A 24,017-nucleotide genomic window follows, 5' to 3' on the forward strand; every position below is an offset into this window, starting at 1 on the left:
CGTGATGTCACTGATGATTTGGGGTGACGTTTTTGAAAACCGGAAGGTCAGGTTTCACTGTGATAATCTTAGCGTAGTCTATATTATCAATAGTATGACTTCTTCCTCCCCCCAGGTGATTAGATTGGTTAGGGAATTGGTGTTGTGATGTTTGGAACTGAATGCTTATGTCATGGCCGCTGCTCCTCCTGCTTCTGCCGCTGCTTCCTCCGCTTCTGCTGCTACTTATCTCTCCAGGCGTTGCGCTGACGTTACTCCTGCTCCGGGGTCCGCTCTCTCGCTTCCTCCTCGCTGCTCTGGGCACCTTGCCGCCATCTCTGCCACAGCTGTCCCTGGGGGTTCTGCTCTGTCTCCTTCCTTCCAGCGTCACGTGCTTCCTCTGTCCTCCCTTGCAGCCACTAGGGAACCTCAGCATGTTGCACGTTCTCATCCTTTCTCCCGACCTGTGTCAGCTCCTTGCAAACCCCTTAGGTCGCGGGCACGTGCTCTTCCCTGCAGTTAACCCCTTCAGTTCCTTCCCAGCAGTCCCTGCCTCCCAATCAGCCTTCAGCACAGGATATATCCGGCAGTTCCGCCATTATGGTGGCACCTGATTATCGTGTGTATTCCATACGTGCTTTTGGCCCGTTCCTTGTTCCGTCCAGGTTATTTGGCTTTGTTCTGTATTCCTGTTCCCCTCTGACTCAAGCATCGCTGTGACTCTGTCCTGTGCTTTTTCTCTCTTGAGCCGTCTCTCTTGCTTCCAGCTGTTGCAGCATCTGACTCCCTCGAGCCTGCTCCTCACAGTCCCTGTATAGGGGTTGTTCCCAGGCTCGCTCGCCCGTTGGATCCTCAGTGCCGTGACCCAGAGGGTCCACTCTTGTTCACGTCTTCCCGACGTCACAGCTTACATTTCTGTGGTACACGTACCGGGTGTGCAAAATTCTACAGCGGATGCTTTGTCTCGTTCACAGTTGGAACGTTTCCGGGAGCTGGCGCCGGACGCGGAGGCCTCAGGAGTGGTATGCCCTTCTTATTTGTGGAAAGATGTTGCGGACGAGGAGGTCGGTTGATTCAGGCCTTTATCTCAAGGTCGACGTGGCTAGCTTACAAGGCCGCTTGGAGAATATGGGAAAGCTGGTCGTGGCAATGGGGAGTAGTGGACTCTGATAATGAGAGGACGCTGGCGGTTTTGTTTTTGGTGGGTAAAGCAGCAGAGTGGGGTTGGTCGGTATCCAAAGTGAATAAATTCATGGCAGGTTTGGCTTTTGGTTTTAAGCTACAGGGTGCTTCTGATATTACCAAGAATTTCCTGATAACACAGGCTCTGAAGGGTTTTCGCAGTGGGAATGTTAGCGTTGACAAGCGCAGGCCCATTTCGTTTAGCACGTTAACCGGGCTGGGTGACGTAGTTGGGAGAATTTGTTGTTCTCATTTCGAGGCTTCCTTGTTTAGGTTGGCTTATTCTTGGGCGTTCTTTGGGGCTTTGAGATTGGGGGAGCTGGTGTCTCCGAACAAACGGAGGGCAGGAGGTCTGTTGGCAGAAGACATTGAATTTTGGACTGGAGGTATTTCTTTTTGTATTCGGCGTTCAAAAGCTGAATTTTATGTGTTATGTTTTTATTGCCTAATTAGCGTTAAGTGGGGGTGGCGGAATTTGGCTTGGTTACAAGTTGAGGGCTTGACGGAGTGGTGGCAGAAAAATCTCCAAAATGGGCTATACGCGGTCATGTGCCCTGATGACTTCTGAAATCAGTCATGGTGATGCAGGCAGTGAGATGTGACTGCCGCTTCTATCACAGCTGCCACACTTTTAGCACAGCTGCTTCGCAGCATCTGGGCCCACAATTACACAGCTTCTGTTCCCCACCTCTTTCACTTAAACAGGACATCAGTGGGTGTTGATAGAAGCAGTGCACCACAGCTTTTGTCATTGACCTGAAACAAATCATTCTCCATCGTGCATTTCTATGCATTATCTATTATACTGGTGATGGGCTGTGTAATATTATAGTGGGTATGGTAACATACCATGAATAAACTGATCAAGTAATATAGGCCTAGGGCCATACTATGATTGGTGATGGGCTATGCAATGTTATATGTGACATACACTACAAAGTATGAACATCCTGATTATGTACTACTAGATGGAGGCCCGATTGTTATGACCCCAATGGCAGAGGGTCTCAGAAGTAATTACCAAGTCTGCAAACACAAAAAAACAGCTCATAGGGCAGTGGTAACTGGGCTGACCATATATCTAATCCTAGCACCACAAATAGCAGCAGCCGGGGAACGTGCCTACGTTAGCTCTAGACGTCTCGCGCCAGCCGGAGAACTAACTAACCTTAGAAGGGAAAAGATAGACCTTTCTTGCCTCCAGAGAAAAGACCCCAAAAGTTGGATACAAGCCCCCAACAAATAATAACGGTGAGGTAAGGAGAAAAGACAAACGTAAGAATGAACTAGATATTTAGCAAAGAGAGGCCCACTGACTAATAGCAGAATATAGTAAGATGACTTATATGGTCAGCAAAAACCCTATCAAAATTTCCACGCCGGATATTCAAGAACCCCCGAACCGTCTAACGGCCCGGGGGGAGAACACCACCCCCCTAGAGCTTCCAGCAAAATCAGGAATCACATTTAGTACAAGCTGGACAAAAAATAAGAGCAAGCAAATAACCAAAAAACAAGGAAGCAGGACTTAGCTTAATTTTGCAAGATCCAAGACCAGCAGACAGGAGCAAACAGAAAGGAACTGATTACAACGATGCCAGGCACTGGACTGAGAAACCAGGAAGTTTATATAGCAACACCCCTGGACTAACGACCCAGGTGGGTGCCAAACTGAGGAAAGACAATCCCAGAGTCATATCACTAGTGACAACAAGAGGGAGCCAAAAAAGTCTAATTCACAACATACGTCCATGCATTGATTACAGAGGTCTTAACACCATCACCGTTAAGAACAAATACCCTCTGCCTCTGATATCAGAGATATTCGATAGGTTGCGGGGAGCGAGGGTATTTACTAAATTTGATCTGCGGGGTGCTTACAACCTGATTCACATCCGTGAGGGGGACAAATGGAAGACGGCATTTAACACCAGGGATGGGCTCTATGAATACCTGGTGATGCCCTTCGGGCTCTGTAATGCTCCTGCCGTTTTCCAAGACTGTGAATGATATCTGCCGGGATATGCTCTCCACCTCAGTTGTAGTCTTTCTGGATGATATTATCATCTACTCTCCAGATATAGACTCCCACCAGAGAGATTTTTGCAAAGTCTTCGTCCTCCTACGGGCAAACTCCCTCTACGCCAAGTTGGAGAAGTCTGTGTTTGAGCAGGAGTCCTTACCTTTCCTTGGCTATATCATCTACGCCCAGGAATTCGCTACAGATCCTGCCAAGCTACAGGCTGTGATGGACTGGCAGGAACACCATTCTCTCAAAGCAGTGCAGCGCTTTATGGGGTTCATTAATTACTATCACCAGTTCATTCCCCACTTCTCAACTGTGGTAGCTCCCTTGGTTGCCCTCCCCAAAAAGGGAGCAAATCCCAAATTGTGGTGGGAGGAGGTCTCCAAGGCCTTCCTCTCTATTATGTTCCACTTTGATAGCGCTCCCGTTCTACATCGCCCCGATGTAGATAAACCTTTCATAATGGAGGTGGATGCCTCATCTGTCGATGCTGCAGCAGTCCTATTCCAAAAGGATGCTCAAGGTCGGAAGCATCCTTGCTTCTTTTTCTCTAAGACCCTCACACAGGCAGAGAGGAATTATTCAATCGGGGACAGGGAGTTGCTAGCTATGAAGTTGGCCTTCTCAGAGTGGAGACACCTCCTGGAGGGGGCTCATTTTCCCTTCCAAGTCTATACCAACCACAACAATTTGGATTACTTGCAGACTGCCCAGCGGCTAAATTCTCGCCAGGCTAGATGGTCCTTGCTCTTCTCCCATTTCCACTTCACTCTCCATTATCTGTCCGGGGAGAAAAACATCCATGCCGACGCTCTCTACCGCTCCGTAGTATCATCAGTGGAGGATAATTGTCCCTTCAGAAAGCCTGAGGACCGTGGCCACGGTTTCGCTAGAGTCTGTGCCCCTGGGCAAAACTTTTGTGCCATCAAATTTGCGACCGGAGGTTCTTTCTTGGGCTCACTTGTCCAGGGTAAGTGGACACTTTAGGACCAAAAGGACTTCTGAGCTTCTGGCGAGGACGTACTGGAGGCCGCATATGGCCCGTGACGTTGGAGACTATATTCGGGCATGTGTCTCCTGCACCAACAATATGTCTCCTCGACAACGGCCAGCTGGGTTACTTTACCCCCTGCTGGTGGCGACCAGGCCCTGGGAGATGGTCGGGATGGACTTTGTGGTGGGCTTACTCAAGTCCCGTGGCTGCACCATTATTTGGGTAATCACCGACCATTTTTCCAAAATGGTGCACTTGGTGCCTCTTCAACGGCTACCTTCTGCACAGGTCTTGGCAGCATTGTTTATTAAACACATTTTCCGCCTACACGGTATGCCGGACAAAATTTTGAGTGACCGGGGACCCCAGTTTGCGTCTCGGTTCTGGAGAGAGCTTTGTCGTCTACTCAGCATCGAGCTGAATCTCTCTTCAGCATACCATCCCGAGACGAATGGGTTGGTAGAGAGGGCTAACCAGACTCTGGTCACATATCTGCGACATTTTGTTTCAGACAGGCAAGATGACTGGGCATCCTTGCTACCGTGGGCGGAGTTTGCGATGAACAACGCCGTAGCCGACACCACTGGACAGACCCCATTCCTCTTTAACTACGGCCAGCATCCGCGGGTTCCTGTGCCTATTGCTCATGTCTTACGCCAATTCCAGGGTGGCAGACAGGGATGTGGAGGCACGTGACATTTGGGACCGCACACAGGATGCCATCTGGGCTTCCAAGGAGAGAATGAGGTCCTCCGCCGATGCATGTCGACACCCTGCTCCGACCTTTGCTCCTGGCGACTTAGTGTGGCTCTCCGCCTGTAATATAAGGCTGCGTGTTGAGTCCACTAAGTTTCCACCTCACTACTTGGGTCCCTTCAACGTCCTGGAACTGGTTAACCCTGTGGTCTACCGTCTGGCCCTTCCTCCATGCCTAGGTATCACCGACACCTTTCATGTGTCCCTTCTAAAGCCGGTTCACATGTCCCGGTTTTCTGAGTCATCTGCCGGGACATGGGGTTCATCTACAGATGATTATCAGGTGAACACTATCTTGGGGTGTAAGGTGGCACATGGCAAAACATTTTATTTGGTGGATTGGAAGGGTTATAGCCCAGAGGACAGGTCGTGGAAGCCTGCTGAGCACATTCGGGCTCTGCAGCTCATTGCTGCCTTCGAACGTAGCAAGGTCCAAGGAGGGGGGCCCTAGGAGTAATGTTAGGTGTCGAGATCCCGCCAATGCACAGGGGGAATCTTGAACCACCTCCGCTGTGGTCTCCCATTCTTCTCCAGCCACAGTGGAGCCTGCTCAGCAGAGACGTCGGTCCCAGAGTCTGGCTCTAGCTGATACTGTGCGCTTGGTTACTGCTGCCTTTCCAGGCTCTGCCTTTGTAGCCAGTACTGATCAGCAACGAGCAGGTGTTTCAGGGACTAAGTCCTGCTTTTCCCATACTGAGCATGCCCACAGGACGACTTCCCATTGGAGGTCGGGGGTCACATGCTCAGGTCCTGTAGGAGCTCCTATTGTACCACTTGGAAGGTCCTTGAGTGCTACAGCTATAAAAGTTTTGCATGGCTGCACGGCCATGCTCTAGTATAAACTTGATAACGTGTGTGTGTAGATGAATTACTGTAGATGGTTGAAAGCTCCTTAATCATTCCCATTCCTAGTGTTGTTGACTGCTCACAAAAGGTGGAAGCTATCTAGCACCCGACAGTGCTACCTGCACACCTAGCACACGTTACAGTGCCTTTTGCAGTGCCGGCTTATACGTCACCGTGCGCAATCAGTGCACTTTCCTGACAGCCTATCAGTGTAGGGTGGAAATTCCCGCTTGGACTCTGCATCTGACTTGGGGAGTCCTCAGGCGCGGGCTCAAAAGCCACCGAGGGTCAGAGCGAGTTCAATCACTAGATTAGTGGGGGTGATTCATAGGGATCCCACTAGTGTCTTGCAGCTGCACCCTGTGCCTGTTAACAGGGCGCAGCATATTTTGGCGGCTCTGTGAAGCAACAGAGTTCGCTACTATTCACACGTGGTGAAGTCTAACCCATGTGTGAACAAGTGTCCATCCGCCATTACTCAGCAACAGGTACCATCTCTGCACGGTGGACCCCGGGCTGCGAAAGCACCTCATATCTACCTCTTTATTGTTTGGTGCGTTCCGCTAGCCCTAACAGAGGGTGATTTAAATGTATATATATATATATATATATATATATATATATATATATATATATATATATATATATATTTATATTTATTTTTTTTTACTTTTGCCATGTGAACCATGGGAGGCTAGAAGCTGGTATAGCCTCAGCAGCTATGCTCCATAGAAGCGATCATCAGATCGCTCCTATGTAGCTGAATTACAGGCTTGCTATGAGCGTCGACCACGGGGTGGCGCTCACAGCAAGCTGGCATCACCAACCATAGAGGTCTCAAGGAGACCTCTTTTTGTTATCGCTGACCCCCAATCATGTGACGGGGTCAGCGATGCGCTCATTTCTGGCCCGATGGCCGGAGGCGGTAGTTAAATGCCGCTGTCAGCATTTGACAGCGGCATTTAAAGGGAACCTGTCACCCCCAAAATCGATGATGAGCTAAGCCCACCGGCATCAGGGGCTTATCTACAGCATTCTGTAATGCTGTAGATAAACCCCCGATGTATCCTGAAAGATGAGAAAAAGAGGTTAGATTATACTCACCTGGGCGGGTGGTTCGATCTGATGGGCGTCGCGGTCCGGTCCGGGGCCTCCCATCTTCTTACGATGACGTCTTCGTCTTGTCTTCACGCTGCGTCTCCGGCGCAGGCGTACTTTGACTGCCCTGTTGAGGGCAGAGCAATGTACTGCAGTGCACAGGCGCTGGGCCTCTCTGACCTTTCCCTGGACCTGCACACTGTGGTACTTTGGTCTGCCCTCAACAGGACAGACAAAGTACGCCTGCGCCGGAGCCTTATCGTGAATACAAGAAGAGGACGTCATCGTAAGAAGATGAGAGGTGCTGGACCGGACCGAGATGCCCATCGGACTGGACCGAGATGCCCATCGGACCGGACCGCAGCGGGACCGCCCCTGGGTGAGTATAATCTAACCTCTTTTTCTTATCTTTCAGGTTACTTTGGGGGCTTATCTACAGCATTACAGAATGCACCATGTATAACGATTTTTCACGTAGAGGGCACAGAATCAACAGCGTGACGTTTCGACTCTTAGAGTCTTTTTCAAACAATGCTGGAAGATAATTGAATATGAATCAATCATATGGTATATGCAATGTAAAAAAATATATACAGAAATGTATAGAAGATATAAATATAAAATATATACAGACTGTAAGGTTTCTCTTACTGAGAGTGTTGGGGGACACTCACTTGGCCGCGATATTCAAGCACACGGGCACGGGTTTATAAAACAAAGCAGTCCATGCGGTTTATTAAGCGTCATAAACCGGGTTACGCACAGTTCATAACATGAAACACAACAGGCACCAACTGGTGATATTTACTTGCAGCTTCAAACACTTCAGTGTATGGCTTTGTCTCACGGACACTAACGTGCTGGGCCTCTCACTTCGCCCAGTTACCAGGGTGTCCGTACGCCGTACACTTCACCAATGTCCCAAGTCGCAAACAGCACATACGACTCTGGGTCACAGTCTCTTAATCACGCTCCCTTAACCAGTTCCCAAGGGAGACCACGCAGTACATAGAACTTCACAAGCACTACCGGCCTGTATCGTACCTGACGGGAGCTCTGGCTCCACCTGCCGACTCTTCTAACAGCCTTTGGGTAAGCTGCCTAACGGGGATCACCAACTCGCCTGGTCAATACACAGTAGTCAGTCCAGACCTCACCGAAGGACTCCAGCTTCCCCACACAGTAACAGTCCCTGGCCCCGCAGATCCCGGTCCTCACCTTGTGCTATTCAGGGATCCGGTCCTCGTCGCAGGACCTCCCAACACCCAGGTAGCCAGGACCCTGCCTGGTGGCCTAGTCCGGGTATTCTTCAGGACGTCCTTCCCCAGCCGGGAACGTCCAATACCCAGGCCACCCGAAGCCAAGTCTCACGGTCTCAGGTGCATGCAGGACCCTGGTCATTCCCAGAACAGTCCAGCACCGACCATCTCAGGTGCTTGCAGGACCCTGGTCATTCCCAGAACAGTCCAGCACCGACCATCTCAGGTGCTTGCAGGACCCTGGTCATTCCCAGAACAGTCCAGCACCAACCATCTCAGGTGCTTGCAGGACCCTAGTCATTCCTAGGACGATCCAGCACCTTCCATACATCAGGTTCCTCGGTTCCAGGTGCTCACAGGACCCTAGTCATTCCTAGGACGATCCAGCACCTTCACCGGTCAGGTCCATACACAGGTTCCACACAGGAACCACACAGGACCTACCGGACACACCTCTCAGCTCCACACACAGGGAGCTCACAACGAACACTGACCCACACCCAGGTCACGTTACATACTGGTAACCACTCCCCTGGGTGGGAGTGTATGTGTGGCTAGTCTGACCCTCCCATCTCTCATGACTAGCCTAGTAAGTCACCCAAACTTAACTATACACATTACACAAACTCTTGAGGGACTACAGGTCCCAGCATAATCACAATACATCAGACTTACCACGCAGACTCCCTCTGCGACACATATCGGCCATTCACAACACTGCCGATTACAGGTTCACCACTATTACCACAACAGATACGCCTCCATGCATATCTCACAGAGCGCACAGAGCGCCCCCTAGCTGCCACAGGGGTCACTACACCACATATCCTCCCCCTCTGTTCACACCTGTAGGGTTGAACACCTGTCAAACACCTGGAATCTCGAGACAGGTCACACACACTCCCTTGCCCTACCAGTCGAGAAGACCGTCTCAGTCGGTTTTGGACAACACTCATAATCATACCCATGTTGGGTTTACCCCGCTCCCAGCGGTCCACACGTAGGCCTTGAGTTTTGGCCCTTAAGTCACTCACCACTGTTTCGTCTCTAGTGCCCAATGCACACTACACGCTTCTACTGCCTTTTGAAGGCTTCATGCACACCCTCACCGGTACATGCATCTTGCGCCTCTTCGGGTACATCTATCACACACTTGACGAGTGGATTCTCACTTCCTTCAGGAATGGATGGCCCTTGTTTTGCCATCGACCTTTCCGACAAGACCTCTGCCACAACCGGGTGACTATCTCGTTCGGCTCTTTTATATCTTCGGCGACGGGAGGAAGTTTTTCTCCTTATACCAGAGTCAGTCTTACTGCCCTCTTTACCGCCTTCGTCACCGTCTGATTGGGAGTCACCACCACCCGATCTGTCATCCAGGAACCAGCCGTCCCTTCCTAACCAGGTCACAACTTCTGGAATGGCTGCCCCCGCTATCATGACTTCAGTCTGTGGAGCCCTGTCGTTTCTCTGTGTCAGTATGTGTGTTAACACAGGGTCATACTCCGCTCCAGTGCCTATTACTGGCCAAGACCTGTCATAGTCACCACCCAGAGTACGAAGATCCCACAAGTCCCTCTCTGTCTGGGTGTCAGCTCCACTTATTTTTTCCACCAGACCACTACCAGTCGCATTGTGGCACACTTCAGGTGGCATGTCCGTAAGTTGGGCACGTTTATCATTTCCTTTGGTCCCACCCACCTTAGGACTGTCAACTCTAGGGGGCGCATTCTCACTAATACTACCACCCTTCCACATAACATCCACAAACACTTCACCCGTTTTCCACCAGTCCCACAGTGTCACCAAATCTTGTCCTTTAACCATAGGACACGGCCAGCTCGGGACTACAATCACCTCATGGTATGTGGAAACATCAGCTGCAGTAACGGAGAGAGTGGCTGCCTGAAGACATTTAGCGTCCCCAGGTGACCCAGCACTCCCTGGAAGGGTTCTCAGCAAAGACGCCTCTCTCCCCGGGTCTAACAACCCCTGCACACACTCTCCATTCAGCCAAAAAGGACACAGACGTGGCTCCTCACTGATTACTGCCCCTTTTTTGGCTCCACCCCCTTTTTGGGCAAGTGTTGTGTTTTTTGATACCACCCCGGTTCGGGATTCAGCCCCCTTTTGGGATTCCACCCCTTTTTGGGCCATTACCCCTATTTGGGTTACCGCCCCTTTTTGGGACTCCACCCCCTTTTGGGCAACCATCTCCATTTGGGGTCCCCACTCACTATTAGGGATACTCCCCTCCCTGGGACACACCCAGTGGACTTCTCCACGGCACTCAGGCCCCAGTTCACACAGTACACCCCAATGTCTCTGGGCTTGTACTGGCCCTTTAAGAGTCTGCACAAAAAGAAGACATTTTTTTTTTTTTTTCTATGTCACTTCACCAGCTCCTGCTGGTACCGCCACAGCTCCCGCTGTAGACACACATAACCAGCAGCAAACCACAAGTCACCGCTGCTGCCACTGCAGCTCTGGCTGCTACGGAACCTCTCGCTGCAACCGCGGCTACTCTCCACACGGCTCTGCACGGCTCCACTGCTGCCGCTTGTCACCTTCGTGACCCCGCCGAGTCACAGCAGATGCTTGTCACCTTCGTAACCCCGCCGAGTTACAGCTAGATGCTTGTCACCTTCGTGGCTCTGCCACAGCAATTAACTCCACGTGTGTTAGCGGGATTGTTGCCAAAATTCTCCACCAATTGTAAGGTTTCTCTTACTGAGAGTGTTGGGGGACACTCACTTGGCCGCGATATTCAAGCACACGGGCACGGGTTTATAAAACAAAGCAGTCCATGCGGTTTATTAAGAGTCATAAACCGGGTTACGCACAGTTCATAACATGAAACAGAACAGGCACCAACTGGTGATATTTACTTGCAGCTTCAAACACTTCAGTGTATGGCTTTGTCTCACGGACACTAACGTGCTGGGCCTCTCACTTCGCCCAGTTACCAGGGTGTCCGTACGCCGTACACTTCACCAATGTCCCAAGTCGCAAACAGCACATACGACTCTGGGTCACAGTCTCTTAATCATGCTGGTCCTCCCTTAACCAGTTCCCAAGGGAGACCACGCAGTACATAGAACTTCACAAGCACTACCGGCCTGTATCGTACCTGACGGGAGCTCCGGCTCCACCTGCCGACTCTTCTAACAGCCTTTGGGTAAGCTGCCTAACGGGGATCACCAACTCGCCTGGTCAATACACAGTAGTCAGTCCAGACCTCTCCGAAGGACTCCAGCTTCCCCACACTCTGTTAACACTCTTCCGGGTAAGCTGCCTAACGGGGATCACCAACTTGCCTGGTCGGCACCCAGTAGTCAGTCCAGACCTCACCGAAGGACTCCAGCTTCCCCACACAGTAACAGTCCCTGGCCCCGCAGATCCCGGTCCTCACCTCGTGCTATTCAGGGATCCGGTCCTCGTCGCAGGACCTCCCAACACCCAGGTAGCCAGGACCCTGCCTGGTGGCCTAGTCCGGGTATTCTTCAGGACGTCCTTCCCCAGCCGGGAACGTCCAATACCCAGGCCACCCGAAGCCAAGTCTCACGGTCTCAGGTGCATGCAGGACCCTGGTCATTCCCAGAACAGTCCAGCACCGACCATCTCAGGTGCTTGCAGGACCCTGGTCATTCCCAGAACAGTCCAGCACCGACCATCTCAGGTGCTTGCAGGACCCTGGTCATTCCCAGAACAGTCCAGCACCAACCATCTCAGGTGCTTGCAGGGCCCTAGTCATTGCTAGGACGATCCAGCACCTTCCATACATCAGGTTCCTCGGTTCCAGGTGCTCACAGGACCCTAGTCATTCCTAGGACGATCCAGCACCTTCACCGGTCAGGTCCATACACAGGTTCCACACAGGAACCACACAGGACCTACCGGACACACCTCTCAGCTCCACACACAGGGAGCTCACAACGAACACTGACCCACACCCAGGTCACGTTACATACTGGTAACCACTCCCCTGGGTGGGAGTGTATGTGTGGCTAGTCTGACCCTCCCATCTCTCATGACTAGCCTAGTAAGTCACCCAAACTTAACTATACACATTACACAAACTCTTGAGGGACTACAGGTCCCAGCATAATCACAATACATCAGACTTACCACGCAGACTCCCTCTGCGACACATATCGGCCATTCACAACACTGCCGATTACAGGTTCACCACTATTACCACAACAGATACGCCTCCATGCATATCTCACAGAGCGCACAGAGCGCCCCCTAGCTGCCACAGGGGTCACTACACCACATATCCTCCCCCTCTGTTCACACCTGTAGGGTTGAACACCTGTCAAACACCTGGAATCTCGAGACAGGTCACACACACTCCCTTGCCCTACCAGTCGAGAAGACCGTCTCAGTCGGTTTTGGACAACACTCATAATCATACCCATGTTGGGTTTACCCCGCTCCCAGCGGTCCACACGTAGGCCTTGAGTTTTGGCCCTTAAGTCACTCACCACTGTTTCGTCTCTAGTGCCCAATGCACACTACACGCTTCTACTGCCTTTTGAAGGCTTCATGCACACCCTCACCGGTACATGCATCTTGCGCCTCTTCGGGTACATCTATCACACACTTGACGAGTGGATTCTCACTTCCTTCAGGAATGGATGGCCCCTGTTTTGCCATCGACCTTTCCGACAAGACCTCTGCCACAACCGGGTGACTATCTCGTTCGGCTCTTTTATATCTTCGGCGACGGGAGGAAGTTTTTCTCCTTATACCAGAGTCAGTCTTACTGCCCTCTTTACCGCCTTCGTCACCGTCTGATTGGGAGTCACCACCACCCGATCTGTCATCCAGGAAACAGCCGTCCCTTCCTAACCAGGTCACAACTTCTGGAATGGCTGCCCCCGCTATCATGACTTCAGTCTGTGGAGCCCTGTCGTTTCTCTGTGTCAGTACGTGTGTTAACACAGGGTCATACTCCGCTCCAGTGCCTATTACTGGCCAAGACCTGTCATAGTCACCACCCAGAGTACGAAGATCCCACAAGTCCCTCTCTGTCTGGGTGTCAGCTCCACTTATTTTTTCCACCAGACCACTACCAGTCGCATTGTGGCACACTTCAGGTGGCATGTCCGTAAGTTGGGCACGTTTATCATTTCCTTTGGTCCCACCCACCTTAGGACTGTCAACTCTAGGGGGCGCATTCTCACTAATACTACCACCCTTCCACATAACATCCACAAACACTTCACCCGTTTTCCACCAGTCCCACAGTGTCACCAAATCTTGTCCTTTAACCATAGGACACGGCCAGCTCGGGACTACAATCACCTCATGGTATGTGGAAACATCAGCTGCAGTAACGGAGAGAGTGGCTGCCTGAAGACATTTAGCGTCCCCAGGTGACCCAGCACTCCCTGGAAGGGTTCTCAGCAAAGACGCCTCTCTCCCCGGGTCTAACAACCCCTGCACACACTCTCCATTCAGCCAAAAAGGACACAGACGTGGCTCCTCACTGATTACTGCCCCTTTTTTGGCTCCACCCCCTTTTTGGGCAAGTGTTGTGTTTTTTGATACCACCCCGGTTCGGGATTCAGCCCCCTTTTGGGATTCCACCCCTTTTTGGGCCATTACCCCTATTTGGGTTACCGCCCCTTTTTGGGACTCCACCCCCTTTTGGGCAACCATCTCCATTTGGGGTCCCCACTCACTATTAGGGATACTCCCCTCCCTGGGACACACCCAGTGGACTTCTCCACGGCACTCAGGCCCCAGTTCACACAGTACACCCCAATGTCTCTGGGCTTGTACTGGCCCTTTAAGAGTCTGCACAAAAAGAAGACATTTTTTTTTTTTTTTTTCTATGTCACTTCACCAGCTCCTGCTGGTACCGCCACAGCTCCCGCTGTAGACACACATAACCAGCAGCAAACCACAAGTCACCGCTGCTGCCACTGCAGCTCTGGCTGCTACGGAACCTCTCGCTGCAACCGCGGCTACTCTCCACACGGCTCTGCACGGCTCCACTGCTGCCGCTTGTCACCTTCGTGACCCCGCCGAGTCACAGCAGACGCTTGTCACCTTCGTAACCCCGCCGAGTTACAGCTAGACGCTTGTCACCTTCGTGGCTCTGCCACAGCAATTAACTCCACGTGTGTTAGCGGGATTGTTGCCAAAATTCTCCACCAATTGTAAGGTTTCTCTTACTGAGAGTGTTGGGGGACACTCACTTGGCCGCGATATTCAAGCACACGGGCACGGGTTTATAAAACAAAGCAGTCCATGCGGTTTATTAAGCGTCATAAACCGGGTTACGCACAGTTCATAACATGAAACACAACAGGCACCAACTGGTGATATTTACTTGCAGCTTCAAACACTTCAGTGTATGGCTTTGTCTCACGGACACTAACGTGCTGGGCCTCTCACTTCGCCCAGTTACCAGGGTGTCCGTACGCCGTACACTTCACCAATGTCCCAAGTCGCAAACAGCACATACAACTCTGGGTCACAGTCTCTTAATCATGCTGGTCCTCCCTTAACCAGTTCCCAAGGGAGACCACGCAGTACATAGAACTTCACAAGCACTACCGGCCTGTATCGTACCTGACGGGAGCTCCGGCTCCACCTGCCGACTCTTCTAACAGCCTTTGGGTAAGCTGCCTAACGGGGATCACCAACTCGCCTGGTCAATACACAGTAGTCAGTCCAGACCTCTCCGAAGGACTCCAGCTTCCCCACACTCTGTTAACACTCTTCCGGGTAAGCTGCCTAACGGGGATCACCAACTTGCCTGGTCGGCACCCAGTAGTCAGTCCAGACCTCACCGAAGGACTCCAGCTTCCCCACACAGTAACAGTCCCTGGCCCCGCAGATCCCGGTCCTCACCTCGTGCTATTCAGGGATCCGGTCCTCGTCGCAGGAACTCCCAACACCCAGGTAGCCAGGAACCTGCCTGGTGGCCTAGTCCGGGTATTCTTCAGGACGTCCTTCCCCAGCCGGGAACGTCCAATACCCAGGCCACCCGAAGCCAAGTCTCACGGTCTCAGGTGCATGCAGGACCCTGGTCATTCCCAGAACAGTCCAGCACCGACCATCTCAGGTGCTTGCAGGACCCTGGTCATTCCCAGAACAGTCCAGCACCGACCATCTCAGGTGCTTGCAGGACCCTGGTCATTCCCAGAACAGTCCAGCACCAACCATCTCAGGTGCTTGCAGGACCCTAGTCATTCCTAGGACGATCCAGCACCTTCCATACATCAGGTTCCTCGGTTCCAGGTGCTCACAGGACCCTAGTCATTCCTAGGACGATCCAGCACCTTCACCGGTCAGGTCCATACACAGGTTCCACACAGGAACCACACAGGACCTACCGGACACACCTCTCAGCTCCACACACAGGGAGCTCACAACGAACACTGACCCACACCCAGGTCACGTTACATACTGGTAACCACTCCCCTGGGTGGGAGTGTATGTGTGGCTAGTCTGACCCTCCCATCTCTCATGACTAGCCTAGTAAGTCACCCAAACTTAACTATACACATTACACAAACTCTTGAGGGACTACAGGTCCCAGCATAATCACAATACATCAGACTTACCACGCAGACTCCCTCTGCGACACATATCGGCCATTCACAACACTGCCGATTACAGGTTCACCACTATTACCACAACAGATACGCCTCCATGCATATCTCACAGAGCGCACAGAGCGCCCCCTAGCTGCCACAGGGGTCACTACACCACATATCCTCCCCCTCTGTTCACACCTGTAGGGTTGAACACCTGTCAAACACCTGGAATCTCGAGACAGGTCACACACACTCCCTTGCCCTACCAGTCGAGAAGACCGTCTCAGTCGGTTTTGGACAACACTCATAATCATACCCATGTTGGGTTTACCCCGCTCCCAGCGGTCCACACGTAGGCCTTGAGTTTTGGCCCTTAAGTCACTCACCACTGTTTCGTCTCTAGTGCCCAATGCACACTACACGCTTCTACTGCCTTTTGAAGGCTTCATGCACACCCTCACCGGTACATGCATCTTGCGCCTCTTCGGGTACATCTATCACACACTTGACGAGTGGATTCTCACTTCCTTCAGGAATGGATGGCCCCTGTTTTGCCATCGACCTTTCCGACAAGACCTCTGCCACAACCGGGTGACTATCTCGTTCGGCTCTTTTATATCTTCGGCGACGGGAGGAAGTTTTTCTCCTTATACCAGAGTCAGTCTTACTGCCCTCTTTACCGCCTTCGTCACCGTCTGATTGGGAGTCACCACCACCCGATCTGTCATCCAGGAAACAGCCGTCCCTTCCTAACCAGGTCACAACTTCTGGAATGGCTGCCCCCGCTATCATGACTTCAGTCTGTGGAGCCCTGTCGTTTCTCTGTGTCAGTACGTGTGTTAACACAGGGTCATACTCCGCTCCAGTGCCTATTACTGGCCAAGACCTGTCATAGTCACCACCCAGAGTACGAAGATCCCACAAGTCCCTCTCTGTCTGGGTGTCAGCTCCACTTATTTTTTCCACCAGACCACTACCAGTCGCATTGTGGCACACTTCAGGTGGCATGTCCGTAAGTTGGGCACGTTTATCATTTCCTTTGGTCCCACCCACCTTAGGACTGTCAACTCTAGGGGGCGCATTCTCACTAATACTACCACCCTTCCACATAACATCCACAAACACTTCACCCGTTTTCCACCAGTCCCACAGTGTCACCAAATCTTGTCCTTTAACCATAGGACACGGCCAGCTCGGGACTACAATCACCTCATGGTATGTGGAAACATCAGCTGCAGTAACGGAGAGAGTGGCTGCCTGAAGACATTTAGCGTCCCCAGGTGACCCAGCACTCCCTGGAAGGGTTCTCAGCAAAGACGCCTCTCTCCCCGGGTCTAACAACCCCTGCACACACTCTCCATTCAGCCAAAAAGGACACAGACGTGGCTCCTCACTGATTACTGCCCCTTTTTTGGCTCCACCCCCTTTTTGGGCAAGTGTTGTGTTTTTTGATACCACCCCGGTTCGGGATTCAGCCCCCTTTTGGGATTCCACCCCTTTTTGGGCCATTACCCCTATTTGGGTTACCGCCCCTTTTTGGGACTCCACCCCCTTTTGGGCAACCATCTCCATTTGGGGTCCCCACTCACTATTAGGGATACTCCCCTCCCTGGGACACACCCAGTGGACTTCTCCACGGCACTCAGGCCCCAGTTCACACAGTACACCCCAATGTCTCTGGGCTTGTACTGGCCCTTTAAGAGTCTGCACAAAAAGAAGACATTTTTTTTTTTTTTTTTCTATGTCACTTCACCAGCTCCTGCTGGTACCGCCACAGCTCCCGCTGTAGACACACATAACCAGCAGCAAACCACAAGTCACCGCTGCTGCCACTGCAGCTCTGGCTGCTACGGAACCTCTCGCTGCAACCGCGGCTACTCTCCACACGGCTCTGCACGGCTCCACTGCTGCCGCTTGTCACCTTCGTGACCCCGCCGAGTCACAGCAGACGCTTGTCACCTTCGTAACCCCGCCGAGTTACAGCTAGACGCTTGTCACCTTCGTGGCTCTGCCACAGCAATTAACTCCACGTGTGTTAGCGGGATTGTTGCCAAAATTCTCCACCAATTGTAAGGTTTCTCTTACTGAGAGTGTTGGGGGACACTCACTTGGCCGCGATATTCAAGCACACGGGCACGGGTTTATAAAACAAAGCAGTCCATGCGGTTTATTAAGCGTCATAAACCGGGTTACGCACAGTTCATAACATGAAACACAACAGGCACCAACTGGTGATATTTACTTGCAGCTTCAAACACTTCAGTGTATGGCTTTGTCTCACGGACACTAACGTGCTGGGCCTCTCACTTCGCCCAGTTACCAGGGTGTCCGTACGCCGTACACTTCACCAATGTCCCAAGTCGCAAACAGCACATACAACTCTGGGTCACAGTCTCTTAATCATGCTGGTCCTCCCTTAACCAGTTCCCAAGGGAGACCACGCAGTACATAGAACTTCACAAGCACTACCGGCCTGTATCGTACCTGACGGGAGCTCCGGCTCCACCTGCCGACTCTTCTAACAGCCTTTGGGTAAGCTGCCTAACGGGGATCACCAACTCGCCTGGTCAATACACAGTAGTCAGTCCAGACCTCTCCGAAGGACTCCAGCTTCCCCACACTCTGTTAACACTCTTCCGGGTAAGCTGCCTAACGGGGATCACCAACTTGCCTGGTCGGCACCCAGTAGTCAGTCCAGACCTCACCGAAGGACTCCAGCTTCCCCACACAGTAACAGTCCCTGGCCCCGCAGATCCCGGTCCTCACCTCGTGCTATTCAGGGATCCGGTCCTCGTCGCAGGACCTCCCAACACCCAGGTAGCCAGGACCCTGCCTGGTGGCCTAGTCCGGGTATTCTTCAGGACGTCCTTCCCCAGCCGGGAACGTCCAATACCCAGGCCACCCGAAGCCAAGTCTCACGGTCTCAGGTGCATGCAGGACCCTGGTCATTCCCAGAACAGTCCAGCACCGACCATCTCAGGTGCTTGCAGGACCCTGGTCATTCCCAGAACAGTCCAGCACCGACCATCTCAGGTGCTTGCAGGACCCTGGTCATTCCCAGAACAGTCCAGCACCAACCATCTCAGGTGCTTGCAGGACCCTAGTCATTCCTAGGACGATCCAGCACCTTCCATACATCAGGTTCCTCGGTTCCAGGTGCTCACAGGACCCTAGTCATTCCTAGGACGATCCAGCACCTTCACCGGTCAGGTCCATACACAGGTTCCACACAGGAACCACACAGGACCTACCGGACACACCTCTCAGCTCCACACACAGGGAGCTCACAACGAACACTGACCCACACCCAGGTCACGTTACATACTGGTAACCACTCCCCTGGGTGGGAGTGTATGTGCAGCGCCCCAGAGTCCTGGTCGTTGCAGTGCTGTGGCTTCGCCGCTAAGGGGAGCCATAGTACGTTCGATGGCACCGAAGGAGTTCCTCCAATCAGGTATCACAGACACCAATATGTTTCACAGCTGGGCCTCCGGGGGGAGCTAAGGGTGCTATTCATTAGGCCACTCCCCACCATAGTGGGTAAACTGGGGGTCAGGCAGGAAGTTAGAGAGAACGCTGACGGGATTGAACGGAGCAACACCCTGTGGCAGAGGGTGTTGTGAAGGGAGAGACTGTAGGGTCTCTGCCAGGGGTGGGATCCTGGCAGAGGCTTGGCATTGAAAGAACGTAACGGGTCCGCGCAGGCTCCTGGAAGCGGCGGGACTCAAGAAAGGACTAGAAGCGAGATAGATTGTGCTGAGTGAGAAACGAGATCAAGCAGAAGGAGAATACCAGCAGGGGTTTTGTTGAAAGAGGCAGCACCCTGCTGAGGCGCAATACCGGTGGCCGGAACGCCGAGGGAGTGGATTAGAATACAGCTTCACGCCATACTCCAAACAGCGGCAGGACAGTCGGTCTCAGGCGGGCTGTCTACCACATATCACCTATGAAGTCTTGGGGGGCAATTGCGGGAGAGGGGCGACTCTAGGGTCCCGGAAGAACTCCAGGCCTACCTGACAAACGGGTGCCATTCCAACCTGAATACAGGGAAGGGGTGGATTACAGAGGAACATCAAATCGAGTTGTGAGGGAACTTAAGAAACAGACACAACCGTTGTGGGGTTACTTTCCGTGAGCACAGCAGGGAAGGACTACAACACATAGCGCTAGAAGGAAGGCACAGATTTCCACCTGAGAGGAGAACTCTGGAGGTGCCATTGGACCGGCCGGACTTGCGTAGCCTGGTGAACCGTATTCTGGACTGAGGACTCAGAGATCTCCAGTAAAGAGGTAAAGAGACTGCAACCTGGTGTCCTCGTTATTTACCGCGACTTACACCCCATAACCGCACCGCTACATCACTACCATTACTACCACCTATTACACCGGACGTCCCCCACTGACGGACAGGGCCACGGACCGGGTCTAGCCACCGTGACAACCCCGAGACTGAGAACTAGAGGCCCGGCTCCGGGTACCCCTCGGCCCTGCGGCGGTGTGGGGGCGCGCCGCAGAACTTGGCGTCACGAACAGGATCTACTTAAGCCTGAAGAATCAGGTCATGTGTGCCTTGGAACTGTGATTTATTGTGCTTGGACTGTACTTTATTGTAAGACTGTGCTGCGCCATTAGCCGCCAAAAGTTCCCGCCAAAAGGCGCCGCCATTGCTACACCCAAGGGGAAGGAGGGCGTGTTATGGGCGGAGACTCCCAGTGTGGCGCGAGAAATGGCTACCGCCCCCTGCACTTCTGGCTGCAGAGGAATGACCTGCCCCAAAGCAGAAGAGAAACACCCCTTGATATGCAACGGCGAGAGGCTGGTGACGGAGAAGCCCGACCTCAGAGAAATGGCGGAGTTAGGTGCATGCACTGCCAGCGACTATCAGGCGGCGATGATGAACGGCGAGTGCCTGAGCGAGGAAGAAGCGGTTCAGGCCTGCCTTTCTTCACCGGAGATGGACCGGAAGCCTGCGGATCCGACAGCGAAGCTACGTCCACCAATCCCGACCTCGGAGTTAGAGGAGGAGGAACCACAGCCAGCGGAGCCGAATCCGAGCATCTTATTGGAGGAGCCCCGGTCCGGGCTGCAGCAGACTCCAGCGTCCTCGTTAACGGACCGGAGCGACATCGATGGAATCACATCAGGCGCAGGTACGGAAGACACCCCTGCCTCTCCGTTCGATTCCGCTCCTGCGACCGACCCCCTTCACAACAGTAGCCGCCTCTTCATGGCGGGAATGGTGGCATCATCCTCCGAAACGAAGAAGGGTCTGGTACCTCTGCCACCGATCGCAATAGGAGAGTTCCTAGATGTGAGTTCGGAGGGAGTGATCCTCCGGTGGGAGGCCCCCCGGATTAAGTCGAATGGGGTTTGGAGAAGAAGCCACGCCGTTGCCGTGCTCACTTGGGAACAATATAAACAGTGCCTGATTTCCCAATGGAAAGATTGGAAAGAGATGGGACAAAACCCCGCTGCATTAGCCGTGAACCGGGGTCCGAAGCCTGCACGGTCAGGAGATACCCGCCATCGGAGTACCCGGGAAGAGTGTGCCCGCCACGTTCGCCGAGGTGGATCTGAGAGAGTGTCATCTACTACCTCAGCGGCGACTGAACTAAATGTAGTGGAGCTTACCAACATTGCCACCGCCCATATTATTGCAGCAACTGAGCTGGCAGCCAGGATCCGTCTTCAGGTTCAGGCGGGCACTGGCGCCACAGTGGCCAGGGGCCCGGAGCCCAAGCCACCAGAAGAAGAATAAACCTCGGAAACCATGAAAAATGTAAATAGTTGTTACTTTATTGTTTTAACTGTTCCTGTTGCTGCTAGAACCCGTCCAGGGTTAACGGATCCCTCTGTTGACCCGGGATCCCCTTTGTTTGTTTTCCTTTTCTGAAGTTTTTGCACAAAGTTATACAAACTGCAGTAATCATGGACTGTGCATGATTCGAACTTTCTTTTGTAAATAGTTTGCACCTTCTTAAAGGTGCTCCCTACTGGTTTTAGCCAAAGACACTTTGCGAAGATATTTGCCCTATTGGTTTGAGCCAAAGACACTTTGTGAAGATACCTTTCCTACCGGTTCTAGTTAAAGACACTTTGCGAAGATACCATACCGGAACCTTTGCGTGGGCTGGTAGGCTGAGAAGACGAGCTACCTCAGAAAGACTTGGTCCCCTCTTAATGGGGATGTGTGAAATTGAACTTGAGAAAGATACTGTTGCAGAACAGTAATGTGATAATGAAGCTTGAAAAAGAAATGTAACTGTTTTACATGCTAAGTTATATGTGTTGAATTTGTTGAAATGTGAAATCTAAATAATGTTTTGCAGAAGGAAAAGATGCAGAGAGCCCGTAGGGGTAGAGATAGAGATCTGCATAGCTGAAAGTAAGGAAGTAATGATGAAGGTGAGGATAGAAGGTCAACCCTGCGTCCCCATAGAAAGTTACTTTGTTACTAAGGACAGAAAGCGAACCCGTAGGGGTTAGAGAGTGAGTCCTTAAAGGAGCCGAGTAGAGCGGGCTCAGAGTTCTTTAAACGAAAGGAATGTTATGTCTATACTATGTATAGTAGCGAAAGGCAGTAGGCCCTGGCTGAACGGGGCGGTCCTGTAAAAGAAAGGAGAGGCAGTAGGTCTGGTGCCATAGGGACAGGCGGTCCTGCAGGTTCAAAGTAGGAGAATGTGAAGTTACCTTACCCTGTAATGTGATTATAGGAAGGCCTTTGGTAAACTAAGAGTGTATGTTTCTTAAAGGCAATGTTAATTTATTGTTCCAGAATTTGCACTAAGTAGAATACCCGGTTGGGTAACAGGAGTTATGCATAGCCTGTAATTTATAATGTTGACCATGTTTGTAACGTTAAAAGTGTCCTCACCTCCCATAAAGGGAAGCCTGTTCAAGTATACTTATTGTTTTGCACTCAACAAAATTGTATGTCTTTTTGCTAATCTGTATTGTTGTTTTTCTTCCCAGTCCCGGAGTACTGTGTTTAACCAGGGGGGAGTGCAGCGCCCCAGAGTCCTGGTCGTTGCAGTGCTGTGGCTTCGCCGCTAAGGGGAGCCATAGTACGTTCGATGGCACCGAAGGAGTTCCTCCAATCAGGTATCACAGACACCAATATGTTTCACAGCTGGGCCTCCGGGGGGAGCTAAGGGTGCTATTCATTAGGCCACTCCCCACCATAGTGGGTAAACTGGGGGTCAGGCAGGAAGTTAGAGAGAACGCTTACGGGATTGAACGGAGCAACACCCTGTGGCAGAGGGTGTTGTGAAGGGAGAGACTGTAGGGTCTCTGCCAGGGGTGGGATCCTGGCAGAGGCTTGGCATTGAAAGAACGTAACGGGTCCGCGCAGGCTCCTGGAAGCGGCGGGACTCAAGAAAGGACTAGAAGCGAGATAGATTGTGCTGAGTGAGAAACGAGATCAAGCAGAAGGAGAATACCAGCAGGGGTTTTGTTGAAAGAGGCAGCACCCTGCTGAGGCGCAATACCGGTGGCCGGAACGCCGAGGGAGTGGATTAGAATACAGCTTCAAGCCATACTCCAAACAGCGGCAGGACAGTCGGTCTCAGGCGGGCTGTCTACCACATATCACCTATGAAGTCTTGGGGGGCAATTGCGGGAGAGGGGCAACTCTAGGGTCCCGGAAGAACTCCAGGCCTACCTGACAAACGGGTGCCATTCCAACCTGAATACAGGGAAGGGGTGGATTACAGAGGAACATCAAATCGAGTTGTGAGGGAACTTAAGAAACAGACACAACCGTTGTGGGGTTACTTTCCGTGAGCACAGCAGGGAAGGACTACAACACATAGCGCTAGAAGGAAGGCACAGATTTCCACCTGAGAGGAGAACTCTGGAGGTGCCATTGGACCGGCCGGACTTGCGTAGCCTGGTGAACCGTATTCTGGACTGAGGACTCAGAGATCTCCAGTAAAGAGGTAAAGAGACTGCAACCTGGTGTCCTCGTTATTTACCGCGACTTACACCCCACAACCGCACCGCTACATCGCTACCATTACTACCACCTATTACACCGGACGTCCCCCACTGACGGACAGGGCCACGGACCGGGTCTAGCCACCGTGACAACCCCGAGACTGAGAACTAGAGGCCCGGCTCCGGGTACCCCTCGGCCCTGCGGCGGTGTGGGGGCGCGCCGCAGTATGTGTGGCTAGTCTGACCCTCCCATCTCTCATGACTAGCCTAGTAAGTCACCCAAACTTAACTATACACATTACACAAACTCTTGAGGGACTACAGGTCCCAGCATAATCACAATACATCAGACTTACCACGCAGACTCCCTCTGCGACACATATCGG

The 24,017-nt window shown here is 52.3% G+C and overlaps 1 protein-coding gene across 1 annotated transcript in view; it reads right to left on the reverse strand.

Annotated features, from left to right (window-relative positions):
- Window positions 1–24,017, reverse strand: part of TRIO (trio Rho guanine nucleotide exchange factor) — a 3,555,343-nt gene that overhangs the window by 2,285,469 nt on the left and 1,245,857 nt on the right.

The sequence above is a fragment of the Ranitomeya variabilis genome, chromosome 6, assembly GCF_051348905.1.
Source record: "Ranitomeya variabilis isolate aRanVar5 chromosome 6, aRanVar5.hap1, whole genome shotgun sequence".
Classification (NCBI taxonomy): domain Eukaryota; kingdom Metazoa; phylum Chordata; class Amphibia; order Anura; family Dendrobatidae; genus Ranitomeya; species Ranitomeya variabilis.